Raw genomic sequence first — 13412 nt, forward strand, 5'->3', positions numbered from 1 at the left:
ATTACAGCAGTCTGCGAGTGGGAGGACGGCCAGCGTACACAGGCCCATGATCGTTCCAGCTGGACATCTTAACCGCGACAGCTGACATGTCAGCGTGCCTGCAGGTATCTGACAGCCACTCACAGGGGCTCCTTTCTCTTCTCCCTTCTCCGTAAGACCAGCGATGCCCTCTTCTTGCTGACAGCGGATGCATCCCTGCTTTACTACCCTCGTAAATACTCCAGAGTTGAAAACAATGAGGCTGGGCATTGGCAGCGTTAAGCTGAGGTAATGTCACTATTGAGCACGGCTGACAGCTTTATGTGCAGCAGAAAAGCATCAAAATGAGAAGGTAAGTGTAGGAGTAGTAATGGACAAGACTAACAGGCCTGATTCAACAATGCACTCTGGGCAACATAGACCTGTCAGCAGACATTTCATTACTGACACATACATCTGTCAGATTGGCAGGCTAAGTGGCACCTCGGATGCCATTAAGTGCTGTTGTATAATTGCATTCGCTTTAATGCTGCTTTTCTCCTGTTGATTTTTAGACAGTAGCAGCTACTGTGGCTCTCGACGAGCAGGTGGGAATCCAGGAGACGACAAAAGACACAATGTTTAATCTAAATTTGATGAGACAAAAATGGTATTAAACTGGAACTTTACAATGTGCTTTTCATTAATCCCAATGGCATCCCTGTAGGCCAGCACAAACAATTTTGGATTCAGTTGCTTAAAAACAACAGGACAAACAGGACAACCCGCTCTACCTCCTGAGCAACATCTGCCCACAATCTAGATCAACATCCAGTCCCCCATGAGGTGCATACACCAACATTTTACCTAATCATCTCACAGGATAAATGTCTGATCAGGATTTCCGCCAGTGAGTATGACGTTAACAGTACCGTTAAGCTGTAAGTATAGCAGTGCGGTGTGTGTACGGTTTAGGCTGTCGGTGAATAAACGTCACAACAAGACACAAGCCAAGTTCCCGTGTCTTGCTCGCCACGGTCTGTTTAGTGAAGGGGTTAGCCCCGAAGTTAGCCACGACTTCGGCTCAGGGTCGCTTAAGGTGGGCCGTTAAGGTAATTGGACGGTAAACAAACCAGCTGATGCCTCAGTTACTGCACACAAGAAGCAAGCTACAGAAATGTACCGGCAATGAAAAATTAAAAGATGCACAATAAGAGAGCAGTGACATTAGTAAAAAATCTCCATGCCCCACTAAAAGTATTGCCAGAACTGGTAGTCAAAGGGTTTAAGGCTTTGACCGTGAATTGAATTGACATCTTGATCCAATATCATTGACGCAAAGTGAAAACATTGACACATATCATCATCTTTAAGATACTCCTTTGTTTTAAAATTCCCATGGCACGTCTGTGTCACCATTTCCTTGACAGTGAAATGAAAACAGTCAAATCATATTTTAGTTGCTTTTTGTGAGTTGATATAAATGTTATCGACTGTGTTAAATAGTCATATGATATCGTCTCCTATCGATCGCAGGTCCCTGAATTGAACTGAATCAAAATCCTATCATGACAGACTTTGGGATGTCAGCAAATATCGTATCGTTGTCCAAAGAATCGGTATAATATCGTATCATGATGAAACTTTTGATTTACACCCCTACTAGTTTGTCTCCTAGTGCCCTCAAAATTGCTTTAAGAAAAACCATTACAGTTGTGGCCATCATCAAATGCACAGCAAGTGCATTTCTATTTTCAATTGTCTAACGGCGCTTTCACAAACCGTTTTAGTCCATTTTAATGAAACTCTGGTGCGGTTCCTTCGGACAGCTGTGAACGCTGTAATCGCACTCTGGTGCGGACAAAAACAACCAGTCTGAGACCGCTTGCGAGAGGCGGTCGCGGCCCGTTTCCAACCAACCCAAACGCAGGCTGCCTGTGCAGGCATTTGTTGAGATGGACAAGAAAATAAGTTTCCCTTTACAGTTGTTAATCGAGGCCTCTCCTTTCACCTCGCCTTGTTACAGGTTAACATGAGTGGAGAGGACTGACGTGATGTTTGCTTGACATCTGGGTTGAAGAGAACATACAGAATATGCTAAAATAAAGTCCACAAAAATAGTGACGTTTAGCCTATAAAGTCATTAAGCGGTAAACTGAAGGAGAGGGGATTCGTTCGCACAGTCGATCAGTGCCGAGTCAAAGTGGGAAAAAAACGTTGACAGCAATATTTCAATAAGTCTGTGATTCCCTGCGTAGAAGTGGCAGCTCTCGAGACGAAAAAGATACATTTGCTCCAATAAGCAGCAAATATTTTTTTGTTTTTTGGTCTGCTTTAATTTGTGCACTGTGAAACTGAACCAGAATAAATAGAAAACAAACCAAAAGTTTCAATTTCACTCTGATTCGGACTAGCCAAACAGATGGCTCATGAAAGTGCCCTTAGAAACAGAAAGACAACTGTACGATCTCAACTATAATTAGCTTTTAGTGACATGTTTTTGTAATTTATGTAGGCTAATGTATGCAAGAATAGCCGGGACAGTGGCAAACCATCGTCCCTGACAGACAAAGAATGAGATTAAAGCAGAAAAACTGTATTCAAACCTTCCTTCTAAAAACAGCTTATTTCTAGAACGGCACTAAGAACTGAACAGAGGCACAATGAAAGCCGGAGCAGAGAGGGAGAGGGGCTCAGCAAACATAGGCAGAGGCTTAGATGTGTCACGCCGACGACAGGCACCGAGCCTCTCACACTGAGATGACTGCAGGGATCGATCAAAGGCTGCCTTCCCCTTTCTGCCCCGCGTTTAGATCATTAAAAGCTAATTGAGTAACGAAAGACACACGCACACACATGCATGCATGCATGCATGCATGCACGCAGAGCGGCTGTGCTCGCACGGATGCAAAATCTCAAGGATGACAATAGAAAAAGCACAGGCGGTGTGAGATAATGAGACCCGATGTCCATTTGAGTTAGAGAGCAAATCGATCACCCGGGACTGCACCATGACAGTGTGAGAGAGGAGGCTGAGGGGGTAAACTAGTGTCACGATGATCACAGGGTTGAATCTTACGCTCGTCAGGTCATCGGTTTAAGTGAGACTCGACTGACCGCTGAGATCTGGATGAAAGGGAAGAGACAGCAGCAGCATGGGAAAGGAGCACACAAGATTAACCCAGATGTGCATGATCTCTCCGCTCTGATCTCGCTTTGGTGTGTCAAAGTGTCAGACAGCACATCAAGTGGACCACCAGATGAGTGTGTGTGTTTGTGTGTGTGTGTGTGTGTGTGTGTGTGTGTGTGTGTGTGTGTGTATGTGAAGTTGGCTCACCCAGGACTAGAACTTGCACAGCGCTCCTTCCACATCTGCAAGCCTGGAGGTGCTCTGATCACTGCTGGCCGTCTGCTCTGACTATCTGTGCAGGATAATGTTGCTCCTCCAGTCTCTCCAGACACTGAGCTTCCTCCTCCTCCTCCTCCTCCTCCTCCTCCTCCTCCTCCTCCTCTTCCTCTTCCTCTTCCTCCTCCAGCAGCAGTAGCAGCAGCAGCAGCAACAGCAGCTGGACTGGACCGCATTCACTCACCTTCCCTCCTCTCTGTTTCTTCTCCTCCCGGCACTGCTGTTGAATTATCTACCACCTCCTCCCAAATGAAGTCTCTGGCTCTCCGCTCTCCTCTCCTTTGTGCTAGGACGGCAGCAGGAGCTCCTCTCACAACGGGCTTCCAGCTTTGTGTCTCTGAGAAGCGGTGAGGGCTGCCACCGACAGCGGCAGGCAGCTCGGACTGACGGTGCTCTCGTTATTGGATTGCATGTGTATGAGTGTCCTGGCATTTGTGTGTGTGTGTGTGTGTGTGTGTGGGATGTGGAGCGTAGTGTGTGTGTGTTGGTTTGAAAGAGGAGCCGGCTGCTGTGCTGTTCCATTGGGGCTCATCTGCGCTGTTGCCTCCCTCTCTCTCCCTCTCTCCCTCTCTCCCTCTATCTCTCTCTCGTACTCGGGCTGTTTGGTGCTGCATTCACGTCCTGTGGGGGAAAAAAGGAAGATGAGTTCTCTACTTAAAAATTCAGCTCACTTTAGCTTTCAGGTGGTGGCCATACTCACAATACTCTGCAGGGACACACTGTATGGGACAGTTAAATGCATTTAAATAAATTATAAAATAAATATCTGAATAAATGCAGAGAAATATATAAATGTACCAACAGATTTTGTAATAATTCAATATTATTTAAACAGAATTATTATTATGAAACAATTTTATTTCTCACTATTTATTTAGTTGTATTTCCTAAAAGCAGATTTAATCTCAATTTGTTTTTTTTAATATTTTCTCAAAACATTTTGATTTCATATAAAAAAACTTTAATTGGACCTCTGTATTTAACCTATCCTCAGCATCTCGGAGCCGTGGGCTGCTGTAAGGTGCCCAGAGAGCAACTTGGGGTTCAGTGGTTTTGTCTAGATCGTATCCCTCAATTAGCGAAACTCTCGCAAGACGGTTGAGGTTAGGCGTTGACCTCGAATGGTTAAGGTTAGGATGAGTCATCGAGCAGCGAGTCTCGTGACAGTTTTTGCAAGTTTGTTTTTGCAAATCTAGGGTAACCGTCTAGACACGACCCAGGAAGCACCGGGCTTTGGAGACAATTTTCATAGGGTCTAGAAGGTAACACGCAAATTGCGAAACTCTCACAAGATGGTTAAGGTTAGGCATTGACCTTGAATGGTTATGGTTAGGATAGGTTGTCGGGCGTGTCTTGCAAGAGTTTTTGCACATTTTTGCTAATTTTTGCAATTTGCGGGTTACCTTCTTGACAAGACATTGGACCCAAAAATACGTTTTTCCATAGAAAAGGGAACGAGATGTCTGTAAATCAGCGGAGTATTACATTTTTTAATAATCATGATTATTATTTGATTTGATGATTTTTTTTTAAATCATTAGTTCCTAAAAGGTACTTTCCTCGGCATAATGAACTGCCGTTCACGTGAGCGAGCAGAGACCGAGAGATCGGGAGGCGGGGTTAAAGGAAATGTCAAAAACCCAACGCTGACATATTAACACTTTATAAAGTTGATGTGATGAATGGTAGCAAACTGTTTCGTATCTATACATATGACAGACACAGAGAAACATTAGCATTCATGTCAAGTTGTGTTTCAGTGGAACACTCTATTTAGCTCTGCTTTGGTCTCTATGAACTCCTGGGGGAAATATCTGGTTATTTCACTGCTGAAGGCCCTATTTTCTTCACCAGCTAGTCGCTCACATTGTCTGTCTGCTGTGTGGTGCCGAGCAGTTGGTATTTTTCCCCCAACTGAAAACAGAGTGAACCAAAATAGTAAAGTTGTGGGCCGTAAAAACAAAAACAATGAGCTGAAAGACGTTAAACGTTCCACAGAGCTGAAGGGAAGTGTCGAACCCACTTTCTCCTCAACCTGCCTGGACCAATTCAATGACTTTAGACAACCATCAGAGAAAAGAAGTCTCGATACATCAACTCAGTGATATCAACATTATATTACATTCATTTGAGCTTTTTTGAATCTATGTCCTACCCACACACTTTGGGGTTCAGTGTCTTGCTCCAGGACACAAAAGAGGAGCCGCAGATCGAACCACCAACTCCACAGCCAACCACCAACTCCAGTCTACCAGCTGAGCAACAGCTGCTCCTACTGCAGTGAAAGTGGAGAGAGGGTGGTGGTGAGCTGTGCCAGTTGGTTGAAACCGTTATAGGCCGTTGAGGGGTGGATTGTATTTCATTTTATGGTGGAGTGTAGAAAGAAGCTCTTGCCCTACTACAGTATATGGGACTGAAGCCAAAACAATTTGTCTATTAAAAGGCAACATGTTTAGTCTAGGGCTGCTCTCAAGCAAAGAAAATGTTCTTCTCGACTAACACTCATACGACTTTGTCGACAAATGGATTAGTTGATTTAATCGACAGATCTGTAAAACTGAGTTTCTCCACAAAGAATCACACAAAAGCACCACCTTAAATCTTGTTTTTACCAGAGATTTGTCAAGTTTTGAGGAAATAAGTCATTCAGCTTGAAAAAAGCATAAAAAATGACAAATCGACTAAGGAAATCTTACTGATGTACTGTACATCGCCTCGCTTCCCAGCATTGGACGCTTGATGGGCTGCCACTTGGCACCTGATTGGATAACCGTTTTCCCTCCATGGGCTGCTGCTCCCAGCTTTCGAACCGGAACCAACATGGAGGCTCGTTTGGAAACTTTTTTTCTCGCAAATTTTGAAAATAGTTCGCCGAAATGTGTTTCTGAAAACATTGTAGGCGAGAAATAAGCCATGCAGTGTCTGAATATGTTTTCATTTTAGATCGACAACGGTTAGTTTAGAAGTTTTTGGGGAGTTTCCAGAGGCGGCAAGTCGCGCCGCACGCCCCTGACTTGCATAAAGTAGCCTAGTCATCAAACTTTATGCAAATGAGGAGCAGTGAACGTGACGATACATCTCTCGAAATGCAACGCTACCAGAATGCATTGCACGGCTGCTTACATAAACAATGAATGAGAAGCGTGGAAAGGACGAATCCTGTGGACAGTCAAACTTTTCCAAGAAGTTGTTTTGTAACCTCCAGGTCATATGCGCTTCTTTCTAAGGATATTTATTGTTGGAACCGCTACAACATTAATGTAGAATTATTTTTCCAAGACACTGTTAGCCAAAAATATTTTCTTATACAAGAAGAAAACATTCAGTATAATGATGTTATTATCGACCACACAAAATACACTTCAGCCTACAAGAACAGTCAATAAGATCACATTACCATATCAAGTAGGTGTGAAGTAAAAAGATGTAGAGATTTATTTACCGTTTCAAGCAGACTGGGCACTTTCCCCCCCCACACCATTCATTCTTAACTAAAGTGCTCGGAGTGTCTTTAATGAAAAGACTCAGATGGCGACAAGGACGGGAGGACATCCTCACACATCTTTTACATTTTACTGCAGCTTTTTAAGAGAGCATAAATCGGAGCCCCCGGCAGTGCAGGAGTGTCATATCCAGGTGAAAATGGAGGCTGTGCCATGTTTCATCCTATCTGCTGTCCTCAAAAAGCCACAATGGAGCGTTCCTGTGCTGCAGTCTCTGTGCATGTGTGGTCTCTGAACGCTACGGTGTCACTCTCCAAGTGAAAAATTAAAAACAGAGAAAATACAGGGGGGAATTTTTACTACAGGATCTGTGTATTGCCAGTGGTTATTGCATTTTCAAAGCCAAACTGTTGTGCTGCAACAGCCTGTAGTACAACGACCTTCATGAATGTCATTTCCCCCTCAACCATTTCCAGGTACAAGCTTTGCTGTGAGGTGGAGGATACAATACTTGGCTGAGTAGCTCTGAGGCAGCTTTATAATAATACAGCACAGTAATAATCACCATGCCTCCCGCCGTGCTTCAGACCTGAGGGAGGCAGTGAAACCAAGTCCGCTCTGGGTTCCTGGGGTTTTTCTGGCTTAATATTTTCAAAGATTTCTGCAGAAGAATTGAGGGGGTGGATGTTGATAAATACGTTATACATAAAACATGAAGGCAATGTACCTGCCTGCTGTGCAGGTTGAAAAGGCTGTACATCAACTCTAGGGCTCCATAGTCATTTGTCAAATTGAAGGTACTGCTTACCCTCGCTTTCTGTGTGGGTGTGAGGGGCTGAGTTACAAAAAAAGAAAAGAAAAAGTCAGTCATGGTCCTGAGATCCAAACACTGTGGTACTCAGGCAGAGATATAAAGCAATTTAGTACATTTATGTAAGTACGGTCATTAAGTACAGCTTTGTAGTGATGGTACATACTTTGTGTTTAGTCCACAGCATTTCAGAGGGAAATATTGTGAAGAAACAAAAACACCCTGCACACTGTTGATCACCTGTACTAATTTTATCAATAAAGTTTCAGTCCTCAGACCTTCGTCTGGTAAAATTCACATGTCAAGCAGCAGCACATACAGTATTAGTATGCTCCTTGACATTATGAATTCTACCTGATAAAGGTCGCTTGACAAACATCAGTTCAGTAACAGGTCATCCAGAGTAGGCTATCATGACCACCACGCCCCAATCCATGTCCCTCATAGACGCTAACAGAGTAAAGAGAAGAAGTCGAGACATGTCTCCAAACTTCTACTTTAAACAAACCGGTGATAGTAATAACACTAAACCAAAGAGTAGAGGGGCTTTATGGCTCCAAGCTATAGACCAGACCAGCATGGCGTCATCACAGAGACTGTGTTCCCTTTTGGGGGAAAGAAACTTGCTGTCACAGGAGAGGAAATGGTGAAAAGCTGTTGTGTAGCGGGTTAACCAAGGCTTTCACACTGAGATCTGAGGCACATACGATACGTGAATATTCACTGTCAGTGTGGTGAATCACTAAATGATGCTGGTGACAGTGACTAGCATGGCTATCTAACGTTAGCTTGAGTGTGAGGCTGCTGCAGTAATACAGTCATAAATTAACGTTGTAGCAGCATCAGACTGTCGTCTCCAACTAAATCTCAGCCTATAGATCAAACAGTTGGCTATTAACACATTGGTTATTTACAGACGACACTTAGCCTAACGGGATTCAATCAAATCTGCAGAGAAGTCTGGATAAGCAATATCCGGCCACTGTGTTGGACGGGGGAAGACTGAAGGGACATGACGGCGATCAACCTCTTTTATTTATTTAATTTTGGGTTAAAATAAGTATGTTTGTTAAGTAAAATAACTGCATTTGTTACATAACATATGTGCCGTTAGTGAAGTATGTAACTTACGTTACAAAAGCAAGGTAAAATAAGTCAACGTTGACATTTGGTTTCACATTGGACATGAACAGCGGCATGTGTTTGTTGACCCATCCATCCACCCCGACTGCCTCCGTACGCGGACTCTGTCGCTCTTTATACTAGGTCGCTTGACTTCCTGTCAACAGGCTGGTCAACTTTTTTTAGCGCTCCAATGAAGCGGTGAAGCATCAACCATCGTATGTTCTTGTTTCACCCTGTTTCACCCTTCTCAAAAAATGCCGTAAGAGCAACACTTCAACAGCAACACTTCAACAGCGACTCGGTGACAATGTAGCTGGCCGTTTTGTTGCTTTTGTCTCTCGTAGTGTGAACTTAGAGTCAGCGGCAGCCCTGCACTTCCGGGCTCATAAATGAATTACACTGCGATACTTTTCGTAGGTATAAATACAAACAGTGGAGGAGAACAGCCTGCAGTAATTACTAATTGGAACCTGGATGGCAATATTGTAAAAAAACAAAACAAAAAAACACTTTTTTAGAGTAAGTAGTATTACTTTTGATACTTTATATTTGCTGTGAATATTTCTAAAATGAATGTATGTAATTGCCGTCTTGATAAATACATTTATAAAGGATTTGTGTTTGTAGTAGGTATAACATTTCTTCTACCTACACAAACTCTCAACTCCTCCACTAACTGATCAAAAATGAAACTGAGTGGACAACAGAGAGTAGCTCAAATTTCTATTACTGTATGTTATATAGGATACCAATATATTTAATTTTACTAGATCATCTGATTTGGTGTTGATGTCTGCTCTGTAGACATTATGAATGGATGGTAATATTAACTGAACAGGCAGAAATACTGTCCCAATAAAAAATGCTTTGTAGTGTTAGTGAAATATCTTCCCCTTCACATCATTAATCTTGCAGCGTTTGCAACTGGTGCAGCAGCACTTCAAGCAGCGACTACAGTAAATCACAATAACAACGGCAGCTACCAAAGTGAGTCACATTAAGTTGAATACCAATCAGCAGTACAGTGTGTGTCAGCTTTAATAAATAACTGGCAATGGCCTTTAAAAGTGAGTCTTAATAGAATGAAAACTACAGTGGTCACCGGTAGAGCCTTATCAACACCGAGTGAAAGACATTTTAACAACATCACAGCCTCAAAAATGACCATCAACACTTTAACACTATCAACACGGTCTAAACAGAAAAACATTATGAGCTTCACAAAACAGTTATCTACTACAGCATTGTAGCTCTAAGCTTAACCCCTACCCTTTGACTGAAGGTCATTAGAAAAGACTTACCAAACCCCTCACCCCTCTGCCAGTGTTAAATCACTAAGACTCACCCACTCATACAGACAAACAACAAGCTAATGGCCTTGAGCAAATTAAAGCAGTTTTGACCATTAATGCACGCCCACTCACTCAAAACAAAACATAGGGAGGAAAGATTTTAAGTGAATGGAGGACAAAGAGAAGCACAGCAGTGGGATGTGGCACACGCCTACTTTACATTTCCTGAAAAGTAATTCTGACAGAATTCGGAGAGCGAGTGGGTGAGTTTGAGAGTATTTGGGGGGCGGAAAAACAACAGCATATGAATATATGAATGTCATTATGTTAATAGAATTGTTTGTTTTTTTGTAAATGGTAGAAAACATCAAGACGTGAGTGTTTAGTTTGGTGGCCTGTGACCTTTCAAAGTGAAGCTATGTCTACTCTCAGTAACAGTGTTTTATATATGAGGTGCAAGCAGCTCTAAGCAAAATGTGCTGTTCCCTTATCAAATTGTTTACAAGCCTGAAGATGTCTTGTTTATCTCACAATAAAAAGGTCTACAGCCATACCAGCAGGTTTGTGAGGCTGTAAAATGACAATACTAACGTGCTGATGTTTATTAGGTAGGGGATGTAAGAAAATATCGATACACATGAGTATCGCGATATTATGTTTTGCGATACTGTATCGATTCTCCAAAACGCTGTATCGATTTTGAGTGAAGATACTGGCTTACTTCATATGAAACTAAAAAGGAATCCATTGGTATTAACCATGTCATACTTGCATTATGACTTGCGCTATGCAGGCTAAATAATGCTCCAAAGTTACGCTATATTTTGGGTAGAAAAACTGGCATGACCATTTTCAGAGGGGTCCCTTAACCTCTGACCTCAATATATATATATATGGGCGGCTGTAGGTCAGTGGGTAGAGCGGGTCCTCCTTTAATCCTTTTTAAGTGTCCTTGAGGGAGGGTCCTTGAACCCCAAACTGCTCCCCAGACGCTTCACAGCAGCCCACTGCTCCTAAGGATGGGTTAAATTTAGAGGTCAAATTTCATGTATGTACCAGAATGTATGACGAATATAATTTAAAAAAAAGAATAATATATGTTAATGAAAATGGGTGCTATGGGTACCCACGAGTCTCCCCTTATAGACATGCCCACTTTATGCTAATCCCCTCGCAGTATAAATGTGTTATTTTCACCTATTCTAAAATGGCGTATTTGAATTTCTGCATGAGGTCCCTAAACAGTCTTGGAATTGTATAAATTATTACTGTAAAGCTGCGAGAAAATCCGCTCTGGGTGGGTGGGGAGAGAGGAAGGGGTGATGGGTCAAAGAAGCACAGGACTTTCACCCAGGGGACCGGCGTTCGTGTCCCGTGTGAAACCAAAGGTCGGCTTATTTTTATTGACGACGTTGTCACATGACGTTATGACGAGACCGTGTGTTACAACGTTTATTTGCACTTGTCAAAACCAAATGTTAAAACTATAAAAAATTAAGATACAGGAATAAAATTAGATTAGAAATGGGTGTGCATGAGGCATCACATTTTTGTGCATCCATGTGTGTCATACCTGCTTTGCATGCACACCAGTGTGTGTTCAGGAGTGTGTCCTGCAGCCTTACACTGAGTGCCGTGCTGAGCCCATCTGGCCTTTGGCTGCCGTTGAACCGGCCAGACCGCTGCAGCTGTGAACCGCCGACGAAAAGAGCAATCGCACTACTTCCACAAGCTGTGTGTGTGTGTGTGTGTGTGTGTGTGTGTGTGTGTGTGTGTGTGTGCGCGTGTGCGTGTGCGTGTGCGTGTGCGTGTGCGTGTGCGTGTGTGCGCGTGTGTGTGTGTGAGTAGGCATGCGAGCACAGTGTTAAATCTTCACTGCAGCCGTGAAAAAGGCTGCGTGAGTAATCTTTGCTGCTCAGCTCGTCTCCCTGCCTCGGACTCCCTGCGGGTGAGGCGAGCTCAGAGGTGGCACATGTACTTCACTAACGGCGCCGACATATTCAGGCAGCAAGTACATTCTTCACACCACGAGCACGGATGTACACAAAGTAGGCACAAAAAGCACCTGTCTCTGCTGGTGTGGTGAGCTGCTGGTTTCTCCTCTGTGCTATCTGCGGTGCGATTAGGAGGACATGCTTCACGAGGACAGACATTAAGTGACAATGCTGCATGTGAAACGCATTACGCAGTAGGCTTGCTGCGGTAATCGGTGTTACCGGTGTTACGCGGTGTTCGGGCATACACCAATTAGTCATTTCGCTTTTTTTTTTATAGAAAAACACACACAAGACAAGAGTGTTGACAGACAAGATGATGGCGGAGGATTTTGAGTCAAAGCGAAAAGCAAAAGCACCTGTTTGGTGATATTTCGGATTTATACTCAATGCTACAAAGCAGGGTTGTAAAACATACGACCCGGGGGCCAGAACCGGCCCGCCAAACGGTCAAATCTGGCCCGCTGGATGACTTTGCAAAGTGTAAGAATTGCAGAGAAGTCAATAATTCCTTACTGCTATTCCTATTTGGGGGTTACGCTGGCCTAATAAGAGTAGTAGGATATGCTCGATACGCTATTATAGATCCTACATGCTTACGTACAGGCTACGCTACGTGACAACACTGTCAAGTTCATACAGGAGCAGCCGGTGGAAAATGTCAAAAAGGAGAAAAGTGGAATCAGAGTGTTGGATTTTCTAAGAAAAATGGACCAGTTCTTATTTCTTCACAGAGATAAATGGGAAGCCGGTTTGCTTGGCGTGTTCACAGCACCTTTCAGTGCTCAAGGAACTACTGTAAGACTCATCATGACGGAAAGTTCAAGAACTTGCCAGGAAAACTAAGAACAGAGAAGATAAATGAATCATTGGAAGGATTGAGGAAACTGTTTTTCATCTTAGCAGAGAGATCAGCGAGACATCTCCGGTTGTTCATGATCTCTTACGTAAATGGATTTGTCATTAATTGTGAACAATTTCAGAATGCACTTGTACTTATTTACACTGAATTATCTATAGGTTACTATGCAATGGTTTTACTGTACTGGTCCGGCCCACTTATGATCTAATTGGACTATACATGGGCCAATACGTGGAACTAAAATGAGTTTGACACCCAATGAAAAAAGAAAGAAATAAAGAAAGAAATATACTTTTCACCCCTGTAACTCTCACTGTGGTGACCTTACTTTTAAGCCAACAATATTAGAGACCAATTTTTTATTTATATTATAATAAATACAGTTATTTATGAAAATAAAAATCTCTATTTTTGTGTTAAACCCATTGTGATGTATGACGTGTGTTGCGGTTTACGGTGGTAGGGTTAGGATTCTAGGGGGTTTGAACCCTATCTCCAAATCCGAAATTTCGCCTAGAGCA

The 13412-nt window shown here is 43.0% G+C and overlaps 1 protein-coding gene across 4 annotated transcripts in view; it reads right to left on the reverse strand.

Moving 5' to 3' along the window:
* The window catches only part of lingo3a (leucine rich repeat and Ig domain containing 3a), an 80393-nt gene that overhangs the window by 40646 nt on the left and 26335 nt on the right, over positions 1–13412 (reverse strand). For all 4 annotated transcript variants that reach the window (XM_074635813.1, XM_074635812.1, XM_074635815.1 and 1 more), the window contains one exon: positions 3296–3985. The gene's annotated coding sequence lies outside the window, so the exon portion shown is untranslated. The remainder of the gene's footprint in view (positions 1–3295; positions 3986–13412) is intronic.

The sequence above is a fragment of the Sebastes fasciatus genome, chromosome 5, assembly GCF_043250625.1.
Source record: "Sebastes fasciatus isolate fSebFas1 chromosome 5, fSebFas1.pri, whole genome shotgun sequence".
In the NCBI taxonomy this organism is placed as follows: Eukaryota; Metazoa; Chordata; class Actinopteri; order Perciformes; family Sebastidae; genus Sebastes; species Sebastes fasciatus.